This window comes from Heterocephalus glaber, unplaced genomic scaffold (assembly GCF_053883595.1).
Source record: "Heterocephalus glaber isolate CG9 unplaced genomic scaffold, H.glaber_assembly_v1.0 deba00001447, whole genome shotgun sequence".
In the NCBI taxonomy this organism is placed as follows: Eukaryota; Metazoa; Chordata; class Mammalia; order Rodentia; family Bathyergidae; genus Heterocephalus; species Heterocephalus glaber.
The window spans coordinates 13,308,814-13,325,071 of record NW_028258299.1 but is presented as its reverse complement, the minus strand read 5'-3'; the positions used below and the strand labels follow the sequence as shown (position 1 = coordinate 13,325,071).

At 45.8% G+C, this 16,258-nt stretch overlaps 1 long non-coding RNA gene across 27 annotated transcripts in view; it reads left to right on the top strand.

Moving 5' to 3' along the window:
• The window catches only part of LOC101700290 (uncharacterized), a 100,445-nt gene that overhangs the window by 68,368 nt on the left and 15,819 nt on the right, over window positions 1-16,258 (top strand). For 4 of the 27 annotated variants that reach the window (XR_015452579.1, XR_015452573.1, XR_015452568.1 and 1 more), the window contains exon 2: window positions 7,320-7,442. The exons of 19 other annotated variants lie outside the window; for them this stretch is intronic. This is a non-coding gene — a long non-coding RNA (uncharacterized LOC101700290). Of the gene's footprint in view, window positions 1-7,319; window positions 7,443-13,775; window positions 13,947-16,258 lie in introns of those variants that run through there. 4 more of the 27 variants (XR_015452569.1, XR_015452558.1, XR_015452578.1 and 1 more) reach the window with 2 other exon arrangements.

Genomic DNA, 16,258 nt, shown 5'->3' with positions numbered 1-16,258 from the left:
AAGCAGAGTCTTCCAACTTCAAACCAGTACTCACTCTGCTGGGATTGCCTTCACGACCTTGGGCAAGTCACTTTCCCTGTTTGTCTCTGGTTTTGGCACATGTAAAATTAAGGGGTAGGATCCGAAGGTTTGGACACACAGTTGGGCTAGAAAATTCTAAATTGTGCAAGGTGCAGTTCCATCACAGATTTTGCACAAGCCTCTGACAGGGAAGGAAGCGTTTCCAGGGCTTCGCTGGCCTCTGCCAAAGAGAGCTCAGGTTTCTTCCCTTAGCATCAGGTGGAGGGGCTCCCAGCAAGGAAGGGATCATCAAGGTTCTCCCTGCAAGTGTCGCAGGGCTTGTGCTTACCTCTGTTTGATGGCCTCTACCTGCAACAGGTCCCTGGAGGAGCTCATTGCAAGGCAGGAACAAGCCCATTGGTGCAGTCCTGGGGCAAATCACTCACCTCTGAGGTTCTCTCTGGAGGAGCTGGGAGCCCCACAGTGAGGCTAGGATAGTCCTGGGCTGGCAGGGAAGGTGCAGAAAGGCCAGGGTGCTGTGCACCAGCCCTGGTTGGGGAGGATGGTTTGAGTTGCCTGATGCTTTGAAATCCTGGCCTGGGCTTTTCATGGCTGGTGTGATTGATCTTCAATGGCTGGAGCTCAGGAGCATCTCTGCCTCCCCAGGCTCTCTGTTCTTGGATCCTCACTGTAGTACTTCTCTTGTTTCCTGGATAAAATGCGAGTCCCTTGGTGTGACTAGTGGTCTGAGCTCCTGGCTGCCTGAAACTCTCCTTGCCACAGTTAAAGGTGTTGCTTTCAAAGCTCCAGCTACTCTGGGATCTCAGCTCCTTGGCTAAGCCAAGTGTGGAGCTTTGGCGCCCTGTCACACACTGTCTCTGTGCTAGGAACAGCTCTCCATGTCTTTTCCCTTAGCTGACCCACACTCACCCTTTGGATCCCATACTGGAGGTCATTTCCTCCTGGAGCCTCCTGACACTGAGGTCCCGTGTGATTACAGGTGTGAGCGCACTGCCCAGGCCATCTCCTCAGCTGTGCCCTGTGCCCATGACAGTGTCCGCTGCTCAGTCAGTATTTGCAATTCACAGGAGCGTGTCCGCTCATCAGTTTCTTCTCAGCTCTTTTTTTCTCCTTCTAAAACGTTAATCTGATGGTGCCACTCATGACTTTAAGATCATCTGACTTTCTGAAACTTCTTGGATAAGGGATACATTTATAGGTTCTCAGGATCTGCTTTTTGCCCTATTCCCAGACCTGTCCCTGCAAACTCTATGCTCTACCCATGCCCCCCCACAGTGGAGTCTAATGATTCCTGGACAAAATTACAGTTTAGTTTACCAATATTATTTGGCTTCATTTTCAGTTTCAGAATCAGGCAACATTTCATCCACATAATAGAATAAGAGAATTCCAATGGGCTGAGTAGCAGTGGTTGGTTTCATAGACATAGAAAGGCTGAAGAAAGCAGACATAAAGAAAGACATCAGGATTGGTTCTTTCAAAGTTACATTCTTTGTAAGGTGGTGACAGGGAGGTAGAGAAATAGGAAAATAATGGATTAGTTGACACCAGGTTATTTTCAGAGTACCTCTTTTGTGTAAAGATTAAAGCAGTATGAACTCCACTCCTGTGACATCTGAAATGAGCTTGTTTGGGACATTTGACTGTTCCATCTAAATCCCAGTTTCTCAGAAGTTCTGATAATCAGCAATGTTTCAGCTTGGAGATATGGCAACCTAGTGTGAGTGACTCCATTTAGATTTTTATCCTGGCCTGTTAGTTTAATCCAAAACAATGACCTCCTGTGATTTTTATTTAATACCATCTTAGTTCTTAGGAATCTTTGGCTGGGTCTGGTAGCAAACTGACACAAGACAGGGCAACAGGAGAAAAGCATACACATTTTGTTAATTTTACATATATATGGGGATCCTCACAAGAGACTGAAGATCTAAAGAAATGGCCAAAGCAGAAGGCTTTCATACTTTTTAGACAAAGAGGGATGAATCTTCGAAGAAATGACCACCCAAGGGGATAAGGGTGGGCAGTAAACTCTAGGAAATCATCAGGAGTTTCATGGTGAGGGAAGCCTTGGGAAGAGAAGAGCGATGAATCTCCATAGCTGGGATTACTGTAAGTTGTGTCTTAGCTTGGTATAAGGAAGGCCTCTCCCTTACAGGAATCTTTGTGGTTTGCTACATGTTGGAAGGACAGGCCAGGGAGCTCTTTCTGCAGCATCAGTGTCTAAAGGCTTTCTGGCTTGCAATAATCAGAATGCCAATCCGGCATGATTCTGGGGGACGTGTCCTTTGTTCCTTCCCTACCCAGGCAGTGCCCACAGGCAGTCTGCTGCTGGCCATCTCTAGCCTTGGGCTTGGATCTTCACTCTGCCTCGTCCATCCTTCCTGACCTCCTGTACCTTGTAGACCTTGCTCCTTTCCCTCATCTCCTTCTGCTTCCTCCCCTGTTCCTGAGCCTTCCTTCCTTGCTCTTTTGACCATACCTCCTGCTGCAGTGCCCCAACCCCAGCTGCTCCCTGAAGACTGGGGCAATGGCAAGCCTTCCTCAGCAGGTTCAGTGACAACAAGAATCATAGTAAGCGCTCTTAGAGCACTTCCCACTTTGTCTAAGCCTTTTATGTGTTAACCCTGAAACCCTTATTTTACCAACGATTTGTCATTTCCTGTTAAAAAAAAAAGGGAAGTCGCCCAAAGCAGGATCTTTTTTCATTTCAGTGTTACAAAATCAGAAAGCAAAACTGAAGTTGAGCACCAATAGCCCAAGTTTATTCTATTACCAGAGGATGGGAAAGCTGGAGCCTCACTTGAAAACCTACTTCTTGACCCACTGGGGTCAGGGAATTCATAGATAGAGGGTAAAAGAAACACAGGGAAGGGCATGTTCATAAAGGGAATGGATAGTCATGAATTTTCCTGGAATAGGCAGAGATTTCCCTTCTTGTTCCTTTTATGGTCTGGTTGCTTCCTGTCTTGGTGGCCAGTAGATGTGCCACTTAGTATGGAAATAAGATTGTGATGAAATTGGAAGTTGTCTCTTGGTTGCCTTGGAAGTCATCTTAGATCCAACCAGTTTTGGCTAGGTCACCTGAAGAGGAACTTCTGGTCTTCAGACTTCCTGTGCTCAAAGATAAACAAAACAAGGGCAGGCTTAAATCGAGCTAGGTTAGTAGGCAGTTCACCAGGTGAAATTAGGAGGGTGATGTTCTTGTCCATCTTGCAGAGGGGAAGCTAGCAGACTGAATTGCTCAGGATGTCAACTGAGAGGTGGACACGGGAGTGCAGGCTGTTTAGGAAGGGGTGTTCTTGGGACCAGCACTGGGGACAGAGGGTAGAGAGCAGGAGAAATCCAGAGAGAGGCTGGGCTGCGATGTGGTCTCAGCCAAGACCTTAGCTGACCCCACAGGGGTTCTCTGGAGCTTGGCTGGTCTTTCAGTTGGTCCGGGTTGGGGTGAAGATGAGGCCTTGGACTTCTGCGCTGATGGGAGTTTGATGTGAGCATGAACTTGAGGAAGGCAGGTATTCTGAGCAAAGGGCAGTCTCCAGAGAGGGCTGACAGCTGCGGGGTGGCTAGCATGTGCGCTTAATTTATTCCTCAGGGCTCACCTGGAGGCCCAGCACAGCCTTAACTGCAGGAACCCAGGCACGGAGATGTCAAGTACCTGCTCCACAGCTTTAGTATGAGTAGTGCGGGTATCAAGGTTAGAACTCAAGTTATATGGCTTCCGAGGGAACCCTTGTATGTGTTTACTTTCTACAATTTATTTTTTAATTTTTGTGGTTCTGGAGATTGAGCCCTAGCCTCGAGGGTGCTAAACAAATGCTCTCCCACTGGGCTGCACCCACCCCCTTGTGTATGTTTAGAAGAATGCCTGGCAATAGGAAGTGCTCAGTAAATGCTAGCTTCTCTGTTATTTTTTATAGGTGGGAAAACTAGATATTGGTGAAGTTAAATTGCATTACCAAAGTCATAGAGGAGAGAGAGGATTTTAGTCCATTTTCATTAGCTAGAGAATTAATCAATACAAGCTTCATTAGAGCAGGGCCTCATTTTGTAATAGGGCCTAGAATGCCCAGCACCTCGTAGGTGCTCAGTAAACATGGGTGGAGTTAGTTATTTACTTCATCAAAAACAACATTTACAGAGCTTTTGCCTGGCTCTCCAGTCATCTGTTCCCTCCACTGGCAGATCTGAATGTTTTCTATATTGTTTTATAAATATGAAAACTAAGGCTCAGAGGAGAGCAAGACCCTACCCGAGGTCAAGGGGGAGCCTCTCAGTGGCTGGAGAAATCCTAGTAGTCTCTGGACTCACAGGCTGTGTCGGCATGCGTGCCAGGAGCTTGGAGGTCTCATTCACACGCAGAGTGGACTCCGAGGGCCCGGTGGGGCCTGAGGTTCTGCATCCTAAGAGCTGAGGGTGGCACCATTCGATGTTTCCGGTGTGTGCACCACCCTCTGAGAAGCAAGGACATTGGGGGTCAAACCGGATCCCTGAGCCCAAGCAGGTTGGTGGTGCAACCAGGTGTTGCATGGCCAGAGTCTGCTCCTCTTCTTACCACACATAATCCAGGTGTTGTCACAGGTAGCAGGAACACCTGGCTGTAGGGTCACAAATTTGTTCAAGCCCCTAGCTGTTCTCGACCCAGCCCCTGCACTAAATCAGTCACCTGAGGAAACTAACTTGGACCACCCTGAGTGTGGGGCCTGTAGCAGCTGGGCTGGGGGGCTCCTAGTAAGGGCGCCTGTAGCTTCTGCTGCTCAGGTGGGCCAGACTCAGGCCTCGGCTCAGACTGGGATGTGCTGCAGATTTGCCAAGAGGACCAGCTGAGCTAGCTGCCCCACCTCTCTGAGCCTCAGTTCCTCACTCGTCAAGTAGGATGACAGTGTCTTTGCTTCCTCACAGATTGTCATGAGGCTGAAATAACATGTAAAGTCCTCAGCTGGCACTTGGCAAATGCTTGAGGAATGCTGTTTTATTTTTTCTGGGAGCTGGGTCTTCCAGGGAATTTCTTGGCAATGAGAAAGGGAGGAGGGGAGAGTTACTCAGCTTCCTGCCCGTGGGGCCGGTAGGAGTTAGGCTGGGGAGAGGAGGGGTTTCCACATCCGAATCTGTACACAAGTGTGCACGAAGCCAGCTGGGCACCATCCTGGCCTCTGCCCCTTTCCTCCTCTACGTCCATCCCCTGCTTTGTACCTTCCGAGCATCTTCAAGGTATCTCCCATGTCCTCTGAATGTCTCTTTGTCACCACTGCCTGAGCAAATGGCCCTTGCCTGGTGACTTACAGGTATTTTATTAAACTTTCCCAGGCCCCTGTGAGACTTGTGAGAGAGAGGCCTTATTAGATCTACCCTACAGACGGGAACATCCCGGCTCACAGTGGCCGGTGGCAAGGTGAGGGTGGAACCTAGGGGCTGTGGATCACAGAGACTATGCATTAGCTGCTCCTCCACAATCCTCAGTCATTCAGTGAGGGCTTTGGCTAAGCCATCTTTATAGTGCACTTTGCTTTCCATTTTTATGGCTTCATCCCTCAGCTTGGTCTATGCCAGACACTTTGCCCAGTCTCGGAGCCATTTCCCTTTCTTCTGGCTCCTCATTCCAAATCCTCCAGCATCACTGGATGGGGAAAAGGACCAGGCCTGCTCAGCATCCTCTGAGTGAAGCACATCTTTGGGTCAAAGGTGACACAGATTCATCCTGAAGTCCTGAGTTTCTTCTGGAGAAGTTATAGGTGATAACGCTTTCACCGCAGACAACCGAGGAGCTCCTTGGAATCCTTCCTGACTTTCTCCTGTCTCCACGTCCCTGGCCCCAGTCATTGGCTTCTCTTCTAATTCTTGCATTGACATTTTCACTTCTCCAGTGCATACTACCATTGGATCATGCTTGACAAATGCTCTCCAGGCTATCACTCCCCTACATAATCTCCACAAAGACTCTCTTTTTACCTTGGACTAGAGTCCAGGACCCTCATATGAGGGCCCATGAGGGCCTTTATGATGGTTCCTACCTGCTCCCAGATCCCCTCCTCCCTGGCCTTTTCCATCTACTGTCGCTGCATTGGCTGACTCTGTGTTTCCTTCCAGGTCTTTGCCTGGAAGCTGTTCACCTCACAAGTCTCCTCTGAGAGGTCTTCCGTGACCTCATGTGGCTGTACTTTTATCCTTTGCTCCATCCCTCCATAGACCCCCTGCAGCTCGTGTTCAAATGGGCACCATGCTTTTATAATCGGTGCATTGAATTGGTTAGTCTTGGTGAGATATAAGCATGAAACCATTTTCTGTCTCCTTTAATCATTACCTTCCAATGTGCTTGATGGAATACGCTTTTATGGCAGATCTGAACAGTAAAACTTGAATCTCATTTCCATTTTGGAATTTATTTTTCTTTCTGGTCCAGGCTGGGCTTTGGCCTGAGGGACTTGGCTGGGATAGAGACACCTTCTTGTTCACTCCTTTGCTTTCCTGCATCTGCATCTTACAGTGTCACGAAAGCCATAAGATGGCAGGAGAACCTCTTATGTGCCCGGCACTGAATTTTAAAGTATGTACAGAGGCATGAATGAAAGGCATGGACTTTGGAATGAACCCTAGTTGAGGAATTAGGATTAGTTACTTCTCAGGATGTCGGGCAAGTCATTTTCCTTCTCTAAGCCTCAGTTTCTCTAACATGGGGTTGATCGCTATCAGGCACTTTGGGGTAAAGAACAAATATAAAATGAGATGACAACTATGTGCTCCTCAGCCTAGCCCTGAGTGCATAGTGCATGCTCTGTAAATGTCCATTCCTCTCTTCATCTGAATATGGGGATGGTTACCCACGCCCTGTAGGGCCATGTGATAGCAGGAATGGGGCTTAGTAACAGTAATTTGATCTCCTCAGGATTTCCACGATGGTGTCTTCTGGTGCTTCTGACTTAATGTTGTGTAGGTGTGAGGTGATGGTGGTGGCTGTCTCACTTCAATCCTCATTTTCTTTCAATTAAATTTCACTGAACACCCTTCCCTGGAGTCCTGTGTGCTGAGCTCTCTACCAGGCAATGGGGTGCACGTGTCAGCTGGACTCCATCCCTGACCCAGGAGCTCAGAGAGGCACCAAGGACAGAGGCTTCTCAAAGTAGGGTTTTTCTTTTGGTTTTCTGCAGTGCTGGGGATGAAACCCTGGGCCTTACCCTTGCTAGGCAAGTGCTCTACCACTAAGCTATATCTCCAGTCCCCAAATTAATTTTTGAGTAGTGTAATGTATACCTTTCTAGGATGTAAAAGAGAGAATGAGCAATTTTTCTTTTCTATCAAAGATGCTATAGGTGTTTACAGCTTGAAGGAAGCTTAATAGGACTCAGACCGCCCATACTGTGTGAATGAGAAGGTAGAAAGCCTAAGGGGAAAGAAGCTGCCCAAGGCTATGCCGCTGTTTGTGGGTAAGAACAACACTGCAGACTCTGGAGACCTCCCTTTGCCTTGCTAGTGCATCTTGCCTGTTTCCCACTTACATGATAAGTCTTAGCTAGGTGGGCTCTTGTCGCTCCCCTCCCCGCACTAAGGCAGGGCCTCTGCTTTAGACTCACCTGCTCCCTGAGCCTCCTGGTTGGTAACACATGTGCACTGTAACTGCTTATTTAATCTCCTTGTCTCTCTCCACTAGCTTGTGCACCCCTGGATGTGAGGGGTGAGGGGGACTGGAGTCATACCTGGACCACTGCCAGCTCTACTGAAGCATAGCAGGTGCTCATACTAATACCCCCGCCCCCCGAGGGCATCAGGGTTTTCTCCTGACTCTTTCCCTCAGGGTTACAAAAATGGCCCCATGGGAAGTGAGGGACAAGACAACAGAAGACACTGCATACAAGTTCCGATCTGGGGCAGGGACAGGATTTCTGGCAAAGGAAAGAGGAAATGGGCAAAAGGGTAATAATGATACCTGCAGGCTTTCCAGGTGACACCGTGATTCAGAGTCCAGTGGGCCTCATGTCATGAGAACCAGGCTGGGCACAAGGGTATTGGTCACAGGCTCCACCTACTGGTTGGTCGGTGGCATGGCAGGTCCCTAACAAACCACTCAAGGGAGCCTGGTGGACCTTTTTGCTGCCCAGTGCACTACCTCCTGCTTGATCTGGAGCTGGGTGGCCTTGGGAGATGTGGAGAACGAGGACATGAAGTGGGGTATCTTGCACACACACTGCCGTCTCTCCAGCGCCACCCATGTGCCCTATTAGGAGGTTCATGTAAGTGATTTCTGACTAATGAGATAGATGGTACCCTCCCCAATTCAAAGATGATGAACTGAAGTCTGGGAGAGGGTAAATTCCTTCCCAATGGCCAGACAGCTTGGCATGGAGTGAAGGAGGACGTGGTCCCCGTGGACCTGAGTGTGAGTGTGTCGAGGTGTGACTCTTGGAAGGGAAACGTCACCCCGTTTTTCTCACTGCTTAGCTCTGGTGGCTTAGATTCCGAGAGCCCCTCTTTCTAGCCAGGAGGTGGAAGACAAAAGAACAATAGTTTCTTTTGTCTTAGCATGTACATCCCTCTAGCTCCCAGACAGAATCTGTCCTGTGGGACTCCAACAGTGCACAGTGACAGCTGTGAGTCCTGGGCCTGGATTGGGTGTGGCTCGCACGTGCCCTCTTGGCACATGTGTCATCCAGTGCTGCAGATGCTTCCCTTTATCGAGATGCTTATATCAGCCACACCCTGGGCTAAGTGTTCTCACATCTTGTTTGGTCTTCACCTAACCCCGCAGTAGGACTTGCTGTCCTTATATTATAGATGAGAAAACTCAGAGTTTAATAACAAACGTCATAGCTAGTAGGTTACAGAGCTGGGCAGTGACTCTACGTCTGTCCAAGTTGAACATCCAAACTCTAAGCCACTCAGCTTTAATGTCCCACGGTCACACTATGACACTTGGCCATTTATGGGTCAGAGTCCTCCCCGGAACGAGGCCACCTTAAGATCAGAGCTGAGGCAGTGAAGGGATGCTGGCTTTACGGCTGAAGAGAGCAGATTGAACCCTGCCATTTACCAACTCTGTGTCTTTGGAACTTTGTCTTTCTAAAAGTCAGTTTTGTCATTTTTGAAGCGGAGGTGATAATAACCCGATAATGATAAGATCATAGTAATGTAGGGCCAGGGATTTAGCTCAGTGGTTTCGCCGCCTGCTGCGCAAGCACAAGGACCCAAGTTCGATCCCCGGTACCAAAAAAAAAAAAAAAAAAAAAAAGGAAAACATAGTAATGTAATGTGGTAATTAATTATGGTGATATGATTATGATTGGTGTTTGATGAAGCCGAGACTCTGCAAGCCTGCCTGTGCTGATACCCTGCTGCCCTCCTTGAGCCTGTGGTCCTGGGCTGGAGGGCAGCTACTCAGCTTTTCCGCGCTAACTCCTGCAGGTCCTGCTGCGTGGGAAGGGCTGCCTGCTGCTGCGGCAGGTGCGGAGAGCCCAAGCTGTTCTCCTCCCACAGCAAACCCAACCCTATTAGGGTCCCTATGACACACTCACACTTTCTTCTTCCCTTTCCTCTATCTATAAAGGCAAAAGTATCTTCTCTGGGACCCCATGCAGTCTGGAAATGCTCAAGAAAAAAATCTCCCCTGGGTTCTGAGAGGGAGAAGGGAGGGAGGGAGGGAGAGAGAGAGAGACTATATTAGTTTTTTTCTTTTCTTTTTCTTTTTTCTTGGTATTACTGGGAATTAAATCCAGGGCCTACCCACTGAACTACATCCCTAGCCATTTTTAATTTTTATTTTGAGACAAGGTCTTGCTAAGTTGCTGAGTTGAGCAGGCTAGATTCAAACTTGTGATCCTCCTGCCTCTGCCTCTCAAAGTGCTGGGATTACAGGCAGATGCCAACATGGCCAATTTATTTTGAGTTTCTTAGGACATCAGTTCAAGTGTATGCCCTGTCTTGATCCCCCCAGAATACATTTTCCACAAGTGCAGGGACAATTCACTGTGACAATTAGGACCGAAACATAAGATCACTACAAACCCATCTCCCAGCATGGCCTGAGTTTTCATGCTTTTCCCTCCTCTACCTCTAAACCCCATCCTGAAACTGAAGGAAGGTTTAGGAGACACCCTCAGGCTGGCTGGGGGAGGCCACTTGGGAAGAGCATGGGCTTTGGGTGGTGGTAGAGGGGACAACTGTGTTGTACCTCAGTTCTTCCCTTTCTGCCCACTGGCCTTCGGTGCCAGTTTCTTTAACTGGGGCTTATGCTTCCCAATTTGAAGATGAGTGCTAAATGACATGCTGTCCATAAATTATTCAGCTCAGTATCCATACCTAAGATCACTGCTATTCCTCAGACCTCTATTATCTTAGGTGGGTCCACCTGACTGAGGGGACATGGCCAGGCCAGGCCAGGTGAGCTCCTGGTCCGTAATGCACAGGGTGTGCTTGTGGGGAAAGATGGCTGTTGAGGAGGAAGTTTTGCTCTCAGGAGTTGGAGATGAAGAGAGGGAGGGAGGGATGGAGGGAGGGAGAGAGAGAGAGAGAGAGAGAGAGAGAGAGGCTAAAACCACATTGGTATTCCTCTTCCTAGTCTAAAGCCAAGGTTCAGATCCTCATCTCTTGAGTAGAGGCTCCAATGTAGAGACTAAATATGCAGCTTTCACAAAGCCCTTTGTGAGATTTGGGTTCTGAGTAAGGTTGCTTTGGGATCTGGCAGGGAGAGCAGGCCACTTCCTCAGTTAAGTATGGAATATGAGTGCATGTACCCAGGGCCACAGTGAGCACTGCAGGAAATTTTGGGGGTTTGGTGTGTGCAGCTCTGAGAGGCGCAGGAAGGAAGTGTTGTTGTCACTGGTGGGGATACTAGCAAGGAGGGGCCTCCTGTAGAAGCCTGCAAGTGGCAGATGTCATTGAGGGTAGCACAGGAACCAGAGGTCTCAGAGAAACCCTGAGGAGAATTTGAAGAAGGCTGAATCCTCTCACTAGTAGGTGAGAGCTCTGAGTCACCAACATCTGAATTATTAATGTGACCTCACTTGTACCAACAGCCTACTGAGGGCTGGGAATGTTGTTTTAGCTGAGGGCCCCAGGGGATGTAACACTATCAGTCTTGATTCCAGAAATTATTGGGGTGGGAGGTGGCTTGCAAGTCAGCTATAGTGGGCTTGGGGTGAGCCACTATCTGGCAGTGGGTGATCATGACCTGTATAATGATAAAATTTTGGGGTGTGTGTTTGTGTGTGTGTAATGGGCACGAGAGACAGAGAGGCCCAAGAAGCATCCCTGTTGTAGATTTTCCATTGGTCAAGGCCAATGGTGACAGTGGAACGAACCTTTGATTATTTGTTGAGATTTTCCCCGTCCTACATTTCTTTTTGTTTTTTTTTCCGTTAAGTTTATTGGTACATTTTAGGTATAAAATACAGTTACATTCATCATTGGGATCTTGTACCTTTACATGATGTATCTTGGTTCTTATTTTTTTCCCCTTCCCCTGCCCTCTCTTCACCCCCCCCACCCTTCCCTATTTGCAAAGACTTTGTTTCCATTTTTTTTCTTTTCTCATATTTTTTCTTTTCCCTTTCCTTTCCCCTACCCCTCCCACTTTCCCTACTCCTTTAGACCTTTTCTTTCTATTATACAATATCAATTATACATTTTAAAATTATGATATCAAAATTTAGAGGACATTACCACAGATTTTACAGAATTTAAAAGGATATAGAAAGTATATTACAAAAATCTTTTTTGAAATAAATTTGACAACATCTAAGAAGTACCTTGGAAGACAAATTAATGACTCTGGAGGAAATATAAAATTTGAATAGCACCTATTAAAGAAAGTATATTCCTAGATTGAAAACCTACCTATATGACAACAACAGGCTCATATACATTTTAACTGATAAATTATATCAAACATTTAAAGCAGAAGAAAGAAGGAACACTTCTCCCCTCATTTTAGGAAATCAACATTGTGCTAATACTAAAACTGGATAAAGATAATAGAAGAAAAAAGTATGAACATAGATAAAAATTCCTACATTCCTTTTTGGATTCATTGATTTTATAATAAATCAAGAAAAGGCTGTCCCAGAGATAGGCATCACCTTTGGTCTTGGTAAGCTCTAAGACAGGACACTTGTGTTTACTTTGCCCTGTTGTTGTGAGGACTGGAGCTAATAGTACCTCTCCAGCTAGTGGTACTCATAGCAGTGACAGCATAATCATTCTTACTGGGGCCTTGAGAAGGCACAAGTTGGCCATAGTGTCCCAAACCATGGGTGCATGGTCAATTAGAAGGTGTAGTGGATTTTTTTTATTTAAAGAGAGTATGAACTTGTTATGGAGGAAATAGATATCACAGTATTTAAGGGCACTATCTCTGGAGCCAGAGAGTCTGGGTCCAAGTTATGGTTAGATACTTGCTGTCTGTGCAACTTCAGGTAACTCACTTAATCTCTTTGTACCTTAGTTTTCTCATCTGCAGAATGGAGGTAAAAACACCACCAGCTTGACAAGAATGCTCTAAGGACTGAAGAAGTAAAACATGTTATAAGGACTGAGTAGTATATGTTTTAAGTAGTCAGCAAATGTTAGTTGGTACTGTTATGAGGGATAGAATTAAAAAATCATATTTATTTAAAGGATAAAGCAAGAAACCTTGGGTTTTTGTGTTTGGTGGTCAGCCTTTGGCTGTTTTTATAATCAGCTGGGGTTTCACATTCATCTTATGTGGCAAAGGTACTTTTGGAGTACAAAACAGTCAGAGAGCCTATTGTTAACCTAGTCACAGAACATATTGTAACCTAAAATTTAGTCTCTGTGGTACTTTACTCAGTTTTCTCACTCTTTTGGGAAAAATAGCTATTGGTAGCTTGGTCTCCTGCCTGAGTAGCCACCTGTCCCAGTTTACTCCTTTTAGTGATCAAAGTCTTCTCTGTGCTTTCCCCCTAGATGGCCTTTTATCTCTGGGTATTGTAAGAAACAAGATCTTTTTTTAAAAATAAAAAATATGAACAAAACAGTGTCTCCATCTTAAACTCTTGTTCACCCTGGGCTGCCTCCCACCTTATGCCAGAGTTACAAAAAACGTCTGTTCAACTTAGAATCCAGAAACACAGCTGACCACCCAAGATAATTTATCAACAGCCAAGGACTTTCGGTCCCCATACACCCACCTCTTCCCTCCCTTAGCAACCCTGCCCAGCAATTCTTCAGGCCTTCCCTTGTAGCTGCTTAAACTAGCTACTGGGGACAAATTGTGAACCTTCAAACCAGCCAATGGGGAGAAGGTCAGCTTCTCACAGGAAATAAAAGAAGCCTGCTACTATGCCTCTGTATGCTTGCTACCTCAGGCTAAAGTGTGCTTGTGCCCTTCTGCAGAAGTAAAACAATCTTGTCCGGATGAAATTTCTTGGTGTCTTAGTGCTTTATTACTTGCACCAAGAAACTGAATCTGCAGGTGTATTCCCAAAAATATCATCCATTTTCTCTGGAAAATCCTCCTCTAGATCTATAGCTATAATTGGGGTCAAGGAGAGCACTAGTCAGAGCTTCTTTACTTCTGTTCTGACATGCTAATTCAAATGTCAACAACCATGAATTTTTAATTGTTCCACAGTGTCTTACTCCCTTACTAGGAAGAGATTTACTATCAAAATTAGAGACAATTCTCCAATTCTGGCAAAGGCCAAAGCAGATTTTACCTGTTGGGACTATGCCAAGCCATGCTTCTTAGACATCCCCGAGGTTATAATAAAGACTTGTACTACTCTCTCTCTCTCTGTTTTTTTTGGTACCAGGGATCGAACTCGGGACCTTGCACTTGTGAGGCAGGTGCTGGAACCACTGAGCTGAATCCCCAGCCCCAAAAAGTGTACTACTCTTAATCTTGCCTCTTTGATGCCTCCCAGACCTATGCAAGCAGCCAGAATATCAGTGACCTGCTAATCCAAGACCTTGAGAAGGTGTGGCTCAATGGTGGAAGTAGCTTTGTCTAAGAAGGATGTTGAAAGGCAGGTTATGTGGTTGTCAGTTCATGATAGGTCATTGAAACTAAACTCCTTTCTCTAGGGACTTCTGCTTAAAAAGCAGGGCTTTTTTAAAAAAAGTAAGGGCTCATAGCCCTTACTTAGGTGCTGATTTTAGGAAAAGGCAAAAAGCCAAATAGCGCTATAGATTCCAAATATACCTTTCTGGTGCTACATACTCATGCAGCAGTCTGGAAAGAAAGGAGCGTTCTAACTAATAAGAATTCTACAACTCCTAGAGATAGTCTATCTTCTCATGCAGGTTGCTGTCATTCACTGCAAGAGCCCCAAAGGGACATATATAAAGCATCCTTGGGAAATCAAAATGTTGGTAGAGAGGCAAAAAGGGCAACCTTACAGCTGCTCAAGATCTAGCCTTATTCCCTGTGCCTGAGGAACTATTAAACTGGTTCTTCCTCAAGGGACACCATGAGAAACTATACAAATCCTACATGGGAAATGGTTATTAGAAAAAGCTATTTCTGAGAAGAATAAAAAAAAAAAAAAGAAGGAAAAAGCTATTCCTGAGAACCTTTGGGAGACCTGAGGCTCCTCTTCAGAAAGCAAGACTCCAGTATTGTTCCAGGTACACATAAGTAGAATCACTAATGACCCAATTTACCACAGCTTAAATGGGCATCTGTATTGAGGTACTTGTTTTTAATTAGATCCATAATGTGGGTAATCTTTTTTTTTTTTTTTGGTACCGGGGATCGAACTCGGGCCCTTGCACTTGCAAGGCAGGTGGCGAAACCACTGAGCTAAATCCCCAGCCCAATGTGGGTAATCTTGCTAAGGCACATCTCTCAGGCACTTGGTAATTTATCTAAGACCCCTTTTTGCCATACTTTCTCCTCCACAGGAAGCACGGAAGTCAGACCTTCTTCTCTTCACATTTGGGCTCTACATCCCCAACCTAATATTAAAGTTACTTTTTTTTCCCATCAAACATCTCAATATTCACAAACTCTTTCTTTTCTCATTGTCTTCTGATAGGTTTTTTTCTTCAACTCAGCCAGTGAGCCACAGCACCCAAAGGTAGTTGGAGAGCACATAATCCCCAGTAAGGAAGGCCTACAGCCCCTTCCAGCAGTCAGAAGCAAAATGAAGACAGAAACCTCTACTCCCTCAGCACCCCTTAAAGAATTATGGGGATATGTGTCTCTCAGGTGGAAATGAGTCAAGAGATTAGGGCATGGCAGACTTGTTGCAGTTGAGTGGGCCAGTCACAGTCCAGGTGCTTGTGTAATGAGGAAAGAATTACCAAGCATACACTTTGTAGTGTGTGTAAGTAGCTATGTTTATTGAAGATCACAGAACAGTAGCAGCAGGAATGGGGAAAGGGAAAAGCAGGGAAGAGGGCTGGATAGCATAGGCTTCCAGTATTTAAAGGGTCAGACACAGTGATCTGCCGCCTCTGGCATGATGACCTCCTAGGCTTTTGTTATTTTACTTTGTACCTCTTTTGGGACAATGGAAGCATGGATAATCATTAGGATGGGGTGATGTTTACCATTGAATGGAGGGAAAGGAGTGACTCACTCAGCTCCTTTGTTTCTAACTGTACTAGACTGGCTGGGAAAGTAGGTGTAACCTATTAATTACAAAATCCCAGGACACATGCACAGAACAGTTCCCAAAGCCCTGAGCATGGACTTCTCATGAGAACTTGAGCAGGTTTCTGATCGGACAGCCAAGACCTGACATCAGCCTCAGAAGTGGGAGATATAAAAAAGGATAGTTGCCATTGAACTCTTGCTACTGTGTTCTTTCACAGTGGTCCACCCTTACCCTGTAGAGTGTATTTCTTTTCCCATTTTCACTTGTTCCAAGCTCGCTCTGCAGAGCTTGTTTCTTTTCCTACCTTTAATAAATGTAAAACTTTGCTATTACTTGTTCTTATCTTGACCAATTTCTTATTCAAGACAGAAAGCCCAGTAACAACATTTGATCTCACAAAGCACAAATTATATATAATCAATATCACCCTTGAATTGATTATTAGGCACAGCACATGTAATTTTGTTTTAGAATTCTGCACACTAGTTTATTTTAAAAGGTTTTTATTTTGAAAATTTCTATCACACAGAGAAATAAACTGTGTGTGAAAAAAATCCCTCTGAAATCTTCACACAACTTCAGCTATCATCAGTGTTTGCCATATTTGGTTCCTCTGTTCACCAGCCTGCCCATCTTTTGTTTTGTGAAATAATTGAATGCAAATTATAGACATCACATTATACCCTAAA